We start from the raw sequence: 15891 nt of genomic DNA, 5'->3' as shown, positions 1-15891 counted from the left end.
GAATGTTCGGGTATTCATTAAAATGTGATTCGTTTGAACGTGGCTTTTCGCATTGCGAAAAGGAATATTTTATTACGCCAAGTTCACTATCCGGGCAACCATCGTAAACAAACATGAATAATCCTACTCGTGCCAGGCTTTTCGAAATGATACAAAGCGTTGTCCGCGTGCGCGTTACCCGATTGATGCGTTAGTTCACGGTGTTCGGTCGACAACGTTTCAGGGAAGAAAAAACACGAATATTTGTTACTTAAAATACTTGTGTTACTTGTGCAGTCGTTGACCACATTACATCAGCTATTTTGGCAAACCCATCAAGTGTAATTTTCGTTCATTAACGCACGGTTTGAGTATCGGTGTCTCCAAGTTAACCTCAACTTCGTTACGATTGTGCGGGCTTGTTTTCGTGTCGACAGTTCGATTCTTACGTGATATCTCTGAGTCCTCGTTTTACAAATGGAAATTAGCTCCAACATATATTATCGCAGCAATATCTATTTATTGCACGGTAATGCAATTAAATATAAAAAACATTCGAACATTGTCAACTCCATCGAAACAGATTAACAGGAGATTGTGTGAAACCGAACCACACATTTTTTATTATAGAGATAGTAAAGCAATAACGCGGCGAACTAAAGAGGAGTGGTAGTGGCTCTGAACTTTGCATTACTAGCCTGGAATCGAAATAGCAAAATGACACATCAACAGCAGCATCGGACGGGCACAGTCCCGGAACAGTTCGACTCGACCTCGGAAGGTCTGGCGATACAGCAAGCAGAACCAACCGCAGCGGTAATTTGTAAAAGCATTTGTGGTGCACTGGAAGGAAACATTGCTAAAACACCGATCCAGATTCGGTTAACCACCAAGCAGGAGTTCGCGGAGGGATCTCGAGAGTCGAAATTAATCAATAATCTCGGACTCGTTCGTACGCTCTTTCCAATCTGCAAAACGATGAGCGAAACCAATGAACCTCGTAGCGACATCCGTATCAAAAACAGCTACGACAAGAAGGATTCAAAAATATTGGCCGCCAGGTCGTCAACTACGTGTACACGGATTATGAATGCTGAGCAGCATAAGCAGAACCTCACCCCAACGCTAGTCCCAAAAGTCCACAAGCAACCGGTCATTTACAAAATAGGAGAAGATACACTTGTCAAGCATGCAGATGATCGCTTTTACCTTGGCACAGTTATTGGAGTTCGTGAAACGCACTGTTTGGTGCGATACGATAATGCTACGGTGGAATGGTCTGCATACGAAGACATGAGTAAGTTAAGCCAACGGGCCATCGAAAATACGGGCCTGATCTGTAATATCTGTGAGCAAGAGTCTAACGAAGAGTCTCTCGAAATATGCGGACGTTGTCGTTGGGCATGCCATCTCAAATGTGCCCAGTACGACTTGTGCCTAGAAATTCTCAGTAGCCTAGGGACGTGGCTCTGCACAGGTTGCAATCCGCCGGAAGAGTCTGACGAGCACGGCAGCGATAGTGGACCCAACGCTTCGGTTGAACCGATTGAGGAACTTCAGCCGCGAATTCACAAGGATCAATTGCCGTATCTGTTTGACGAACTTGAGTGGGATCTGCGCCACAGGAAAAATTCTGAAGGTCACTATTGCTACTGCGGGCAGGACGGTGATTGGAAGAAGGAAATGTTACAATGTCGGCGCTGTCAACAATGGTTCCACGGGAGATGTATTCGAAGTTTGCAGTATCCGATTTTCCTAGGGGATCAGTTCTACTTTTTCCTCTGTACAATCTGTAACTATGGACACGAGTTTGTGCGACGCCTAGAGATCAGTTCCGCTGATCTTGTTCATCTTATTCTTTATAATTTAATCGCTCGAAATGCTAAACGATTTTATAATATTCGTCATGCGATTGTACCATACATAGAGGAAAATCTGCGCACACTGCAGCTACCCGACCAAGTAAGATATGTTTGTTAGATTAGATTAGATATGTATTTATTGTTTCTGTCACTTCTGCACTTCATCCTTTCAATAAATACAGCCCTAATCGTAAGTATTTCTATATTGTGTTTGCCATTCGGCTTGTCTTTTTTGTTTTTTACTGTATGGAAATATTGAATTTACCAACCAACCTTGATAACATTTTGCTTATCAAGCATTTATGTACTGCATTGAAAAAAAAATGGGTTGTTGCACTCGAAAGGGCGATGAATTAGCCTAGTTGTTGAAGTCGTTGTTCACAAATGTTCACGGGCATTGTTCGTGCTATACTGAACCGTTTTCGTCTCTGATTTTGCATAGTTTTATGCGGTTGATCGAATCGTATGCGGATTTGAAACAGATTTTTAACAAATAATATGTTCGCAATGTTACCAAACCGACCGATCCGATGTTACCTTCCGACATTCTATTTTTGTTTTATTTTGGTTTTATGTTTTATGTTTTTTCAAAACATCTATTATTTATTTATTATTATTAGAACGGACAGAGCCGTATTAAGCACCAACTTTAAGTTTTGCACTCAAGTTGATGCTCTGTCAGGGTTCGAACGGACGTCTTTCGCTTAGAAACCGATTAATCGGTGCAGCGAGATGGATGATCTACGGACGAACCACAGCTCAAAACAGCTAGTCTTTGGTACAAACTCACAATCATATTCATACTGCTTTCTCACAGTAAAGGTATTGTCGTAGGCATGGATAAAGCTATTGTTCTAAAATTATTTTTCCATTTGATTTTGCAGCTTGTTCTTTTGTCTACTGCATCACGAGTAGAATTAATTCTACAAACACTTGAGAGCAATAGACTGCGGTTTCTTTCTATGGGTAGATCCACGATCGATAAGTTATGGACATTGAAAATGTTTTGCGCACCACAAGTCCTCCCTTGTGTAATTCCTCAGGACATCATTATCACCGAACCTGTTCTTAGCCAGCTAGCTTTGAAAAATCCCAATCTACGATTTATTCCCCGCAAGTAAGTAAATAAAAATCAATTACCTTCTAACATAGATATGTTGTTATGATATACATTTGTGCACCGAGGTCAATGTAGAGCTAGCAACTGTAATAAAAACCGTTTTTTATAAATACAATTATAGGTATTTGGAACACACCTTTGTGAGCAATGCCTGTTGTCGAGAGCGCATGACTGGCAGCAAGTACAGTATTATGGAACCGGATGATAATTTAAGCACCACCTCGACGTCGACAGATAGCACATATTATGAAGAAAACAGCTCGACAAGTTCAGTAACAGTTCGCCGCACAACTGTTTTTAACGATCTGCCATCTACAAGTACGGCTAAAAGGACCAGAGTACAACGAGACCAGCGCTCCATCGAAAACAACACGAAACCTCAAATTAAAACTCATAGAAATTGTCCTAATGTCGCTGACACTAGCACAAAACAAATTGCCGCCAGAAAAAATGCTACCGTCGTAAGACGAAAGTTTATTAAAAGGAAAAAACCAAAGGCGAATGCGAGTAGCATCACTGTGAGGGAGCTTCCTCCATTGCATGAGTTGATTCCTCCGTTAAAAAACTACGAAGGACGAAATAATCCTTTTCATCCCTTGTTCAACGAAAGGCATCTACAAGGTCCAATAGTTGCTTATGCGGATCGTCCTGAGGAAATCATTCCTTCCGGCGCCAAAAAGCGTAAATGTTATCGCAAACCGGTAAGCAAATAAATTCAATATTATTCCTCTTTGCGACTAGTCATAAATGTAACGTTCAATTTGCAGATTCCCTATCATCTACTGCTCGCGTCTACTACGAACCCTGACAACAATATGGCCTCACATTTTAGTGGCAACAGCTGTAGTAATGGTTATGATCCGAACAAGCAACAGCAACGTGACATAATCAGGTCATCATCTAGTAGCAATGATGAAGTGAAAGGCACCACTAGTCCGTTACCGACTACTAGTTACAACAATCAAAACATTCAAGAAATCTACCCAACATCTTCAGCAAATAGTACACCGCCACAATTTCCTCGGAGCTCTCGTCTTCGGTTTCGAACCGAAAAAAATTATTCGGACACGAAACGTTACAAGCCACGCAAAGATCAAACGGAAAACAAAACGCAAAACTATCCATCGTTGGCAGTAAGTGAACAACAAAGTTTTCCAGTGCCTGTAGATCAGAAGCAGTGTGATTTTTCAAATTACGTAGGTTATCTTAGCGTCAGTTCCAACGAATCCTGCCGAGGGCGATCATCATCCTCTGAGTCAATGTACTCAATTTCATCGATTGCGTCGACCGTGGGTGTTGAGCAAAATATTGAAGGTAATATTCCCATACGTAGGCTAAATTGTAGAGGGCTAGCTCCTAGTGAGTTGCAATTAACTCTGATAGAAAAGCAGGGTAGCAAGTGTGTAATCAGAGGAAAACGTACCTTGTTGGATGGCACAGTCGAATGTCTTGTGGGCTGGGATTAACTTCTTCTTCTTCGGAAACAACCGCTGAGCGGTCCTATCCTGCACCAGAGACAATGTTAATATCTCTGGATGCTTTCTGTAACAGTTCGTTTTTCACGGGCGGGGTTGTTGTTGGTCCCGCGCCATCGGTAATCGAAACCATGGCCTGCTGCGTGACAACCGATCCAGGGATTCGAAACCAGGCCAGAGCTGCGTGACAGCGAAGAGCACTACCGACTGATCTATCAGCGGGGTTGGGATTAACGGTTTATAGTTTTATACGGTTTACGAGCGATTGTGCCAACGGTACTACGACGTACTACTAGATGGCCGACATTTCGGAATCGCCTTGAGCTTCAGCTATCTAGGGTCAAAGGTAGAAACTAGCAACGATATAACAGAGCAGATTTGCTTTGTAGTGCTAGTAGCAATCATGTCACTGTACAGTACAGAGAAGCTGTTTCGCTCAAATCTCGTATCAATACAGTTGAAGTTGATACAGAACCTTGATAATCCCATTACTTACATACGCCTATAAGGCATGGAATTTGTCCCAAACTGACGAAATTTGAAACATTAACTTAGTAAAGTTTGCTAGATGTCCTAAATGTTTTACCATTGAATGTACTATTATTCACCATAGTTTTCAATAGACGTTAATCATTTGCGACAGACAAAAAATGGAGCAGCGATCCCAATCATTAGTGAACTTCTTCTTCTTTGGCTCGCTGCTGTGATAAGTGGTTCTTATTCTTACCCTGCAATGACAATGCCGAACAGTCTTGACCTGCAACAGAGACAATGTTACTCTCTATTACTGTATTACTGTACTGTAACGTTGTGTGTTTTAAGGGCGGGGTTGTTGGCCTTGCGCCAACCTCTCTGTCACGCCGGTCTAAGAAAGCGAATCCTGGTCAGCTGTGTGACAACGACAAGCGTTACCGACCAATCAAAAGGTGCAAGTTTGTCTTACTACTATCGGCATTTATTTTGATCTCCATAGACATATGAAGCAAACACACATCCATCTTTTTTCTAGTAGCTTAAACTTCTCAAAGTACTACTCACATCATTAGTACAAACAGGCGCGTTAATTATAGGATAGAATTTCATTGAACTGAACCAATTCCTTCATATAGGTAATGATGACTGAATAGCTTTACTTGGAACGTGTCACGATGCCGATTGAACGACTGAGCAGACAACTAATGACACAAAAAAACGCATCCCAGTCTGTAACATTTATTAATCTGATTGTTTTCGAGTTATGAAATGTACCAGTTTTGAATGGTGTACGTAGTTCCTTTTTTTGTTTTCATTTTATTTCATATTGTCGTTCATATACCCATTGTTAACTAATTATTGCGGAATATCTACGGCGACCTAGAGCTTGAAAGTATGTTTTTCGATAACATCAATAGCATAGAATCAATTTATTAACAGTTTTCGACAATTTAATAACAACTTCTCTGACATGGAATCATTTTGTCAATGCAGCTTGCATGCTTACATGTCTTCAATTATCATTACATTCCTTCGATACTCCCGTAAACATTTCTTTAATTGTTTTGTTTTTGTTTTGTTTGGCTGGAAGTTGAGCCAAGAATGTTTCAAGCTTTTTTCAACAGTAATCTGTGGGGTGGGTAATATAAAGAAATATTTTAGAACCTAATTCATATGCTCTAGTACAGCATGCCTAAATTTATCAGAGTGTTATTTAGCAAAATTGTTTCATTAACAAGCAACAATGACTTTTGTATCGATCTGTACATGCTATTCGGGTACGCCTTATATAACGGCGATTATGATGTTTTTATGTCGAGCTTGTGTAAATATTTAACCTAATTAGAGAAATGATACAAACATCTATGCCATTTATGCAGACAACCTGCATTGAACGAATTTTAAAGGATAATTCGTACTAGCCGACCCCACAAACTTGATTACGCCAAAACGTATCCGGAAACAACAGCATACGTTAACACCCTCTAGTTTTTCTTTTATCGAACTTGGTTGAGTCATTTCTACGCTAGTCTGCGTCAGTCTTCGTCGATTTTTAATCGATAACTCTGGTTGGTTAACTGAAAGTCGATGATGATCGGCGCTGATAATTTAATTTAATCACCGCAAATCATATAAATGGGAAAGTTATTCGTAATGTTCGAGAGATTCGAAGCGCCTGCGCATTGTTCATCAGCCTCAATGTGTATTCTAAAGATGCTTGAAAAGATGATTTGGTTTCGTAAAAGCATTTACCATGTTTTCTTCGATTTCAAGGCCGTATAACAAAGCATAGTCAGAGTAAAGTTTGGAGGTATGGAACCATAACTAGTTTCCGAATGTCGGCCAAACTTACCAGATTTGTAAGCATGACCGTGGTCATCGTTACGAGCCTTCAGGAGGTATAAGTGGCAGGCTAGCGCTCTAATCCCTTCACTGTCAATGGTTTTGCGCCAAGGTGGCTTGTATCCTTTTCAACATCGCGCTAGAGCGGGTCGTCCGGTTTACCATATGAGCATTTTCTTTTTGCGGAAAATATCTTTCTGCAGATAAACAAGAAAAAGACCAAATTTATGATAGCACTCTCAACCTTACCCTGCCACCAACGGCAGTGAGCTTATGTGAGACGCGATGTACTAATACGTGACCGTAAATATGATGTCGTTTCGAGCTCCACTTATTTAGGATGAGCACTAACAACGACATAACTGAGGATATTCACGGTAGGGTGTTAGAAGCCTATAAGTCATTCTACTGTATGTAAATGAGGGTGAGCAATTTGAAATGTTTTTTTTCCTTTGGTTATAAAAAAACGGTTGAATATTTTTCGATGGGTCAACATTTATTTGAAAGGTTCATTCATTTCATTTATGTATGAAATACAATGAAAAACTTATTTCCAAAGTGGTAGGTCTTCAACTCAAACGGTGCGATATTTAAAAAGCTCATTTCCACTCATTTCCCTTAAGATCGAAATTCAAATGGCTATTGGCGAGATAGGACCAGGTACAATTGAAAATGTACTCAAAAATAGGTCGACCGAATGAGCTTCTGCCAAGCCAATCATGGTGGACATTTGACCAAAATTATTTTTCATAAAATAATTAATTGAATGAACCTTTCAAATAAATGTTAAGCCAATGAAAAATATTCAACCGTTTTTTTATGACCAAATGAAAAAAAATCATCAAAAAAATCAATTGCTCACCCGTACAAGCTATTTCAATCACAGCTCGTGGCTCGACGGTCGAAACTGTTTGGTTTACGGTCGGAAACCTTTATGATCCCAGTACTCACATACGCCTTTATGGATGAGACTACCGAAAGCTGACGAAACGTCCGATACTCAGAATGTTGTTTGGCCCCGTATGTGTAGAGGGACAAGGGAGAAACCGTTAAAAGATCGAACAGTATCACTGTATAATGACTTACTGTCGTGCAGCGTTCAGACTCCGTACCAGTCTGAACTGGTCATGTCATAAGAATGGTGGACGACGAACTAGGCCGTAAAGTCTTCTTAGGCTATCCAGAAGGACAGAAGGGACGTAGTATACCCCGTTTGAAATGCTGCGTCTGCATCAATAACGATACAGAAACAACTGGTTTTACGAGTTGGAGCACGAAGGCACTCGACTGTTCGAAACACATGCGGCTGTCGACAACTGTTTTAAATATTCGATGTTCAATTTGGAGATTTTACGTACAATTGTCATTCGGATGCAACTTGGCTATTATATTTAAGATAAGTAAAATATGAGGTGCCGAAATATTTTCAATCATTCTTCATCAATATAAAGATGGACACATCATTGTTGGACACACTACTAGGTCTATGCGATGCAAAACGGACTTTTTTTAACGGATTGTTGTTCAAGGATTTTCCCCATGACCTTCAAACGTCTGGATACGCTGGATTGATGGACATGAAGTTGATTCGCGAGTTCATGTTGGGATTGCGTGTCGTTTTCGTTTAACAGTTCTTGAAGTTGGACGTCCCCGAACTTTTTTGGACTTCTTGGCTGAACTTTTCTGGAAAGGTCCAAATCGCCATTTTTAAATTTTTTATACCAATCAAAACACTGTGTTCTGCAAAAGGCGTGTACACCGTAAGCTTCAAGTTGCATTCGGTGCGCTTCTGCAGCCGTTTTTTTTAACAGGTAACAAAAAAGTAATGATCCCCGTAAAATGCTTTTTTCGGGCACAAAACTCGCCATGGTCTAACCCTTTCAACGGCCGTTTGCAAACTGATGAAATTTTTTTGCGACCTGGATTCATTCACCTGATGTCAAAACAAGGTAATGATGAATGAACCGCTAAACTGGGAAGTCCCAATCGACAGGTACAGCCATTTTTTTAAAAGTCCGTTTTGCATCGCATAGACCTAGTAGATGAGCATCTTATGAATTCCAAAAATAGCGTTAATTACTTTCGTCATTTAAATCAGTTTTATTCACTTTCCTGTCACCTAGTCGATAATCAACTATGATTAGCGTTTGGCTGATTGAGCTAAAGCAAACAGATTTGTTTTTTATTATACTCATTAGCATAATTTTATTTCATTACTAATTAAAACAGTTCATACATCTGACGTTTAGTATACTTTGATGATTCGCATGGCGTTTTTCTATTAACTTTGAACTCGTACTTATATATTATTTTTTATCAAATTTCTACAGAGCACAACGAAATTTACATAACATTGATTTTGAAATAGTTTTATTGTTTTATGTTTTGCCTCTGAAAGCTACGATAGTTCGTTCGACAACATTCTTTCTTAAAAGTTCTTTTTATTTTTTATTTGGCGCTACAACCGCTGCGCGGTCTTGGCCTGCACCAGAGACAATGGTAATATCTCTGGTGCTATTCTTAACGGATCGTTTTTACGGGCGGGGTTGTTAGCCCCGCGCCAACCCCCCCGTCACGGCGGTATCGGGAATCAAAACCATTTCTTGAATAGTGTTCCACTCTATTTGTCTTTTTAAAAACCACAAGTCTATAGAAATTTAATTTGACAACAGAAACCTGCTTGAAAGAGTGGAAATGTTTTCACAATCGTAAATAAAATATTCATGTGGACTAGCATCGTCGTCTTTTAGATAATATATTTCGTGTGTTACACTATAAAAACATTTCTAAGCCACCGTTCAATATGTTAATCCATTGCATACAACCAAATTTCACTGAACTTTACTCTTCATCGAAAAGTGTATAGAATACACGAAAGATAAAAAATGCCCGTCTGTACGAAAAGCACGTTTTGATGAATTACTCTAAAAATTTACTAACCATGTTAAAGATAGCGTTGTCTATTTTCATTGGTCCTCAGGTCAATTTGGTCAACTTAATTTTTTAAAACTAGTTTTCACCTCCGTGATACATTATTTCAATTTATCTATAGGGAGTGGGAAACTTATTCACATTATTTCGAGCTGAGAGGCTAGCAGTAGCCTCTCGCACATTATTTGATTTATCTCAATTCATGTGTATGAAGAAATAGGAATGTGGAGGAAGGAATGGGAATAGAAATGTGTATCGGATAAAACATTAATTAAATCAGATGGCCAATTAGTTCAGAGCTTAGTCAATGGCAAACGATAGATAATTCATGTTTTCAAAATGTTTGGTTGGTATAGAGCGCTATGCGGCAAACGACGAGTTCGCTGTCACTGAACTAATTTAAAACCAAAAGGCGATATTTGTTCAATAGCCAAATATCAATGGAAGCAAAACGATCAGAAGAAAAGAAAACCAAGTTCACAGGAAAAAGAAACGCTTGTTGAAAGACCAAAGACTACGAGAACTTGACGAAAGCAAAGTGCGCTACGGAACCACAGGGCAGTTTTACAAAACGGTAACCGATCACCGCAACAACTTCATAGCTAAGGTTACCTACTGCCGGAACAAGGTTGGAAATCTGATCAGTAACCAGCCAAAGGTCCTTTTGCGATGGGCCCGGCATTTTAATGAATTACTCTATGACCAAATCACCGGGCAGGCCATTCTACAGTCTGAGAAAACTATTTCGCTCACATCTCGTGTAGAAACGATTGAAGGTGAGACGCTATACAGAACCTTTATAATCCCAGTGTCCACATACGGATCTGAGACATGGACACCGTCCAAAACTGCCGAAAGCCTTTTAGCAGCGTCAGACAGGACCATTGATCTCTGGAAGAAGGAAGAGACTCAGATTGATTTTTGGCCCCGTATGTGTGGATGAACAATGGAGAAGCCACTACAACAGCGAGTGGTACGCATTCGTGCAGCATATACGCCTCGCCAGGCTCCGGTGTGCAGGTTATGTCATGAGAATGACGGACGATGAACCAGCCTGCAAAGTCTTCTTAGACTGTCCACAGAGACAGAGGGGGCGTGGAAGGTCCCGTTTCAGATGTCGGGACAGCATCGACTGCCATGCTAGAGCGACCGGGATAACAGATTGGTGGACGAAGGGGTGGAGGGTACCCCATTGTAGGCCAAGACCACTCGGCGGTTGTGATGCCGAATAAAGAAAACAATGTAACATTTACAATAAAAATAACGATTAAAACAAAAGACAAAAAAGGAAATTGTCCCGGACGTTTTGTAAAAGAGCTATTATGTTTGACGTTTTGTTTGCTGAATTCACAGTCTTATTTTATTATTTCTTAAGTACGATAAGTATTTCGATATTTATTTTGCTTCATTAAATCAATTGCTTTTCTCTGTAGATGCATTTTTACGGTTCATTTTGAATTATTGCAAGCGTTTACACATGATTGAGGTGTTGAAAACATTACGCCACTGGGTTGAAATTGTTTTCAGTGTTCATCACTTCGGAAGGCGATTAATTAAGAAATCAAATTAAACAAACAAACAAACCCACCACTGCCAACGGTATGTGATAAATTGATAGCCAAAAACACCAAGGGAAATGGAGGTTAAGTGCAAGACAGGTAATGAAAAAGGGACACATCTGGGCTATGGTAATCGGTATAAATATTCAGAAAATTTTGTCAAATCTAATTCGTTTACGTTACCTTGGTAATGGGTAATTGAAGCTAATTCAATTCACAGCAGCATTCAATGCCGAGATCAATTGCGGAAGGTATGATACAAACAAAATAAACAGGGAGTAAACAACCATAGAATTATGCGGAAGCATCTCAGAAAACTAGAAGGTTTCCGAGGCGTAAGGCTAGGCGTTTTTGTTTATATCGTCTTTATTTGATTTGCCAGATGTGTAACAAACAAGATCAAATATTGAGTAACTAATCATTATCCCCGTGCTCATTGCTCAAATTCTATCGGTAATAGCACCAAACGTAGCCATTTATTTACTCCATATGTGGTTCCACTGCTTTCTTTGTTCCGTTAGATTTTGCCCTACGGTTGATGAATATGGGAGCAGGTATGCGTAAACCAGTGCAGTAGAAAAAGTTCATGTAACAGCTATCAGCACTCCTCAGTCCGTTCCTAAAAGCTTACTAAAAGCTATCAGCACCCAGTAGGGTGCGGTAAGATGGGTTTATTTCACTGAGAATGTTTCTTAGAAATAACGCATGTTGAAACCAAACGATGATCGAAACTACCGTTAAGAAAAAAGTCAGTGGTATGAAAATATAAGTAAATTGAACTCCAAAAACGAACTAAACAAACTGTATTTTTAATTTCATAACTATCCGAACTGATGTCATAAGTTGTTCCAATTATGAGTTCAGCGTCTGCTTTGTAGTTAACTACGGTAAGGAACAGATTGATTTCTATCTCCATTAATTCCAGTTGCATGAAATAGAAATTTGATTCCATTTGCTCTATCATATGTTTTTTTCTACTTTCCAGCTCCTTATTATTGATGACTTCGCCGACGTATTCTATGACGAATTGGTTTTTAACGAGATTGGCTGACGTCACCAGCCCATGTCCTCGCTCTGCGAAATGACGCACTGCTAGTGGTGGGGACTCCTTTGCAAACCTCTGGTTCAGGCATTTGTCTTTAGCTAAGCACGTTTCGGGGTCGCACTCGACACAAGTTGCACGATTGCAGCACTGATCCTCATATAAACACGGATCTTTACAGTTCTCAGTACATTTGCACACATTGTCTATAATGTCTTTTGACCGCAACGATCCTGGCTTTCTCAGAGGGGCAACGTAGACATTCTTCTTGATTGCAGAAAACGATTGCCACTTGATATTCTCTGTTGAACTTTCTCGCTTTGGCGAAACATCGAATACTGGGCGAGATTCGGGTTTGTTCGGGTTGATCGGGTTTGGTAAGCCTGTGCTTCCATTTGGTTGCAGGAGCTTATCGTTGTCATTTTGTGATTTTAATGGCTCTTTTTTTACTTCCTCTTTCTGTGGACAGAACTGAGATGCATCTGCATTCGTCTGCACGATATTATTGTTCTCTGCCGCAAGAATGTTTTCGTTCTGCTTCAAGGGGCGACCATAGCAACTAAAACGGTGGTCTCTTTTTACTACAGTTTTTCCTTTTTGTTTCGATCGAAGCATATAGCAGCTTTCATTGTCCTTTCTCGAATCAGAACCAGGTTTTTCCATTTTGGTAACACCTCTCTTAGTTTAGTATTAGTTGAGTATTATCATGAACTGGCACTCTTTCCTTTTATCAGTCGGAGAGTATAACACCTCTGTTATGTTTCCCACAATAATAGACACAAAACAAAACATGTTACCTTGAAATTCTCAGTGAACAGCGAGTATCGTACAACTTACCGGTGTTATCTTAAGTATTTGTTGTGTTCCTTTGTGTGTAAAATTATAAAATTATTATTACTTGTACCTCGCCGATCCTCTAAATTTGTCTCTCGTTTGCCCCTATTTTTTGAATTTCGTTTGAGGTTCATAAAGAATAGAAAAGAAATTAATAGAATAGAAAAGAAATGAATAGAATAGATAAGAAATGAATAGAAGAATAGAAAGAAATATGAAATACGAGGATGACATTTTTTTTAACCAATAACCATTGGAAAACATTGAACACATTGATTAACTGAAATTGAATTAACATTGGAAAACATGGAACACATAACTGGAGTAACTGGGAACTAGGAACACATAACTGGAGTTCTACTTTTTTTTACGGTTCATTGATATAGACGAAACAGTTAGGCGATACAGGAACAGAACAATTACACTGACGCAAAACAAAGTTTAGTTTTCGCAATGCATGTTTAAGGCTGGACTGGACAGTCTTGCCAAACACCTTGGCGTTGTTACCGTTTTACAATTCTCAGGTATTATTGTGGACCAGATTTCTTCATTTAGCTAATTCTATTAACCTAAGTGGGGTCTTTTCATGCACACTAAGGTTCACCATCCACTCACGTATTCTCAATGGTTGGCCAGTATGGACAACGATGTGAATAGCCTAAAACCTTAATAGCTATCCCCGAGGTACTGTATGACTACGTGTGCCTTGTGGATTGCTGCATTATCCTATTATAGGGTGAAATTTTGACCAAAAAGACGTTTATCGCCATGAACAATTGTCCGTTCGTCATGTTTTGACCGCCAACTTGTAAGTTTCATGGAAACAATGCCCTAGATTATAATGCCTTTATAGTTTGCTTCCTAATACTTCCTAGAAAAGTTTAACTCCCATGTTAAAATACCATCCCGTTTTTTAAACTGACTTACCTACCTTCGTAATCTTTTAGAAACTGAGGCCATAGAAAATTAGGCCATGAAACCCATAGAGAACGAAACATTTCCTATGAAACCCATCAGCTCATGTGTGTCCAGACTGAAATAGGCTAAAACGCCGCTAGAGCAGCAAGTCTTCAAAGAGGTTAGATATAAGAAAATCTTAATTCGACGGAATTCTGATTCAGGTATGTTTTATAAAAGCTTGAAGCTTTAAGTGAAGCTTTGAGCTTTGAAAATAAGCGACGGGGCATTCTGCTGCCGATTCTGCGAAGATCCCGATTGTAAGGATCAGATGGCTCCATCAGATGACAGATCAAATGAGATCAGATGGCTCCATCCATTGATATTTGGCCCCGTATGTGAGGAGGGACAATGGACGAGACGCTACAACAGCGAGCTGTACGCAATGTTTGACGACGCAGCGTATTCGTCTCGCCAGGGTCCGGTGGGCTGGTCATGTCAGGAAAATAGCGGACGACGAACCAGCCCGTAAAGTCCTTTTAGGCCGCCCAGAAGGACAGAGAGGTAGGCCCCGTGTGAGATGGAGGGATTGCGTAGACCGGGACGCGATATCGGCCGGTATTGATATGTAGTGGACGAAGGCTCTCGACCGCGAGCGGTGGAAAGGTTCCTTGCAGCAGGTAAAGACCGTTCGGCGGTTGTAGCCGAATTAAGTAAGTAAGTAAGGTTTTGAACAGGGATATTGGCTGTTCTAGGGTTGGGTTTTATTTATTACCATTCTCCAATCGTCAGCATCGGCTAACCAGCGGTCACCGTTTTTATCTAATTTTACATAATGTGATTAGAAATATAAGGCTGGGGAAAAAGTAATGGACGTTTTTTAAAATAGATGCTATACAGTTTCAAGTTTAGGCTCGTTTTAAAGCTGATACTTTATTTTTAAAAAAAATGCTCTCATTGTTTTTTGTTTGTTCCGAAATTTGCTTTCCAAAATTTACGTCCTCTGTGTGGTTTGGGCTTAACTCTTTGAAAATGGCGAAAATTCAAGCTAGGCCGCTGAAATTTTACATGGTGTTTGTGGTGCCGATTGCTCTAACAGCTAGTAATGAGCAATTTTGGTTTCGTCGAGCCGTTTCAGTTATTTTTTATGTTAAAACCTAGGCAGACGCGTCATCGAAAATGTCGATAAAATCACAGAAACAAACAAAGTTGATCGGCATGTTAGTAATCAGAGCATCGGCCAGGAGCTATAGATTAAGCATCAAACCGTTTTAAGTCATTTGCACAAAGCTGGATTCACGAAGAAGCTAGATGTTTGGGTGCCACATCAATTGACCCCGAAAAACATCACGGAGCGAATTGCCACCTGCGAAGTTTTTGCCAAACGGAACAAAATCGACCCATTTCTTAAACGAATGGGTACTGGGGATGAGAAATGGGATAAATACCATACGAAGGAGGTTGAAGAGATTTGTCATTATCAGGAGAAACAGCTCCTAGAACTATGGCACTGACATATATAATATATAATATATAATATCAGACATATATAATATATAATATCAGAAAATAAACACGCGTTTTCAAAACGAGCCTACACGCTCGTTTTGCAAGAAACCGCATAAAATAGTGTTTCAAATGAAAGAAACTAAACTCCTTCGACAGAATAAGAACCGCGATGAAACAACGTCTGTTTCGCTTTTTTTCGGCTGCGGTAGGATGGCGCTTTCAGGGAACATGCATGGGACGGACAAACATGGATTTTGATACTTACAGATAGACGGACAAACATTCATTTTTATACTTACAGATGGAGTCAACAATGTTGAAAATCGTCACTTTTGAGTAATCCAAGAGCAGAATCCTGAAAAAACAA

Source organism: Anopheles cruzii, chromosome X, assembly GCF_943734635.1.
Source record: "Anopheles cruzii chromosome X, idAnoCruzAS_RS32_06, whole genome shotgun sequence".
Taxonomy (NCBI): domain Eukaryota; kingdom Metazoa; phylum Arthropoda; class Insecta; order Diptera; family Culicidae; genus Anopheles; species Anopheles cruzii.
Note: the sequence above shows the minus strand (reverse complement) of the source record.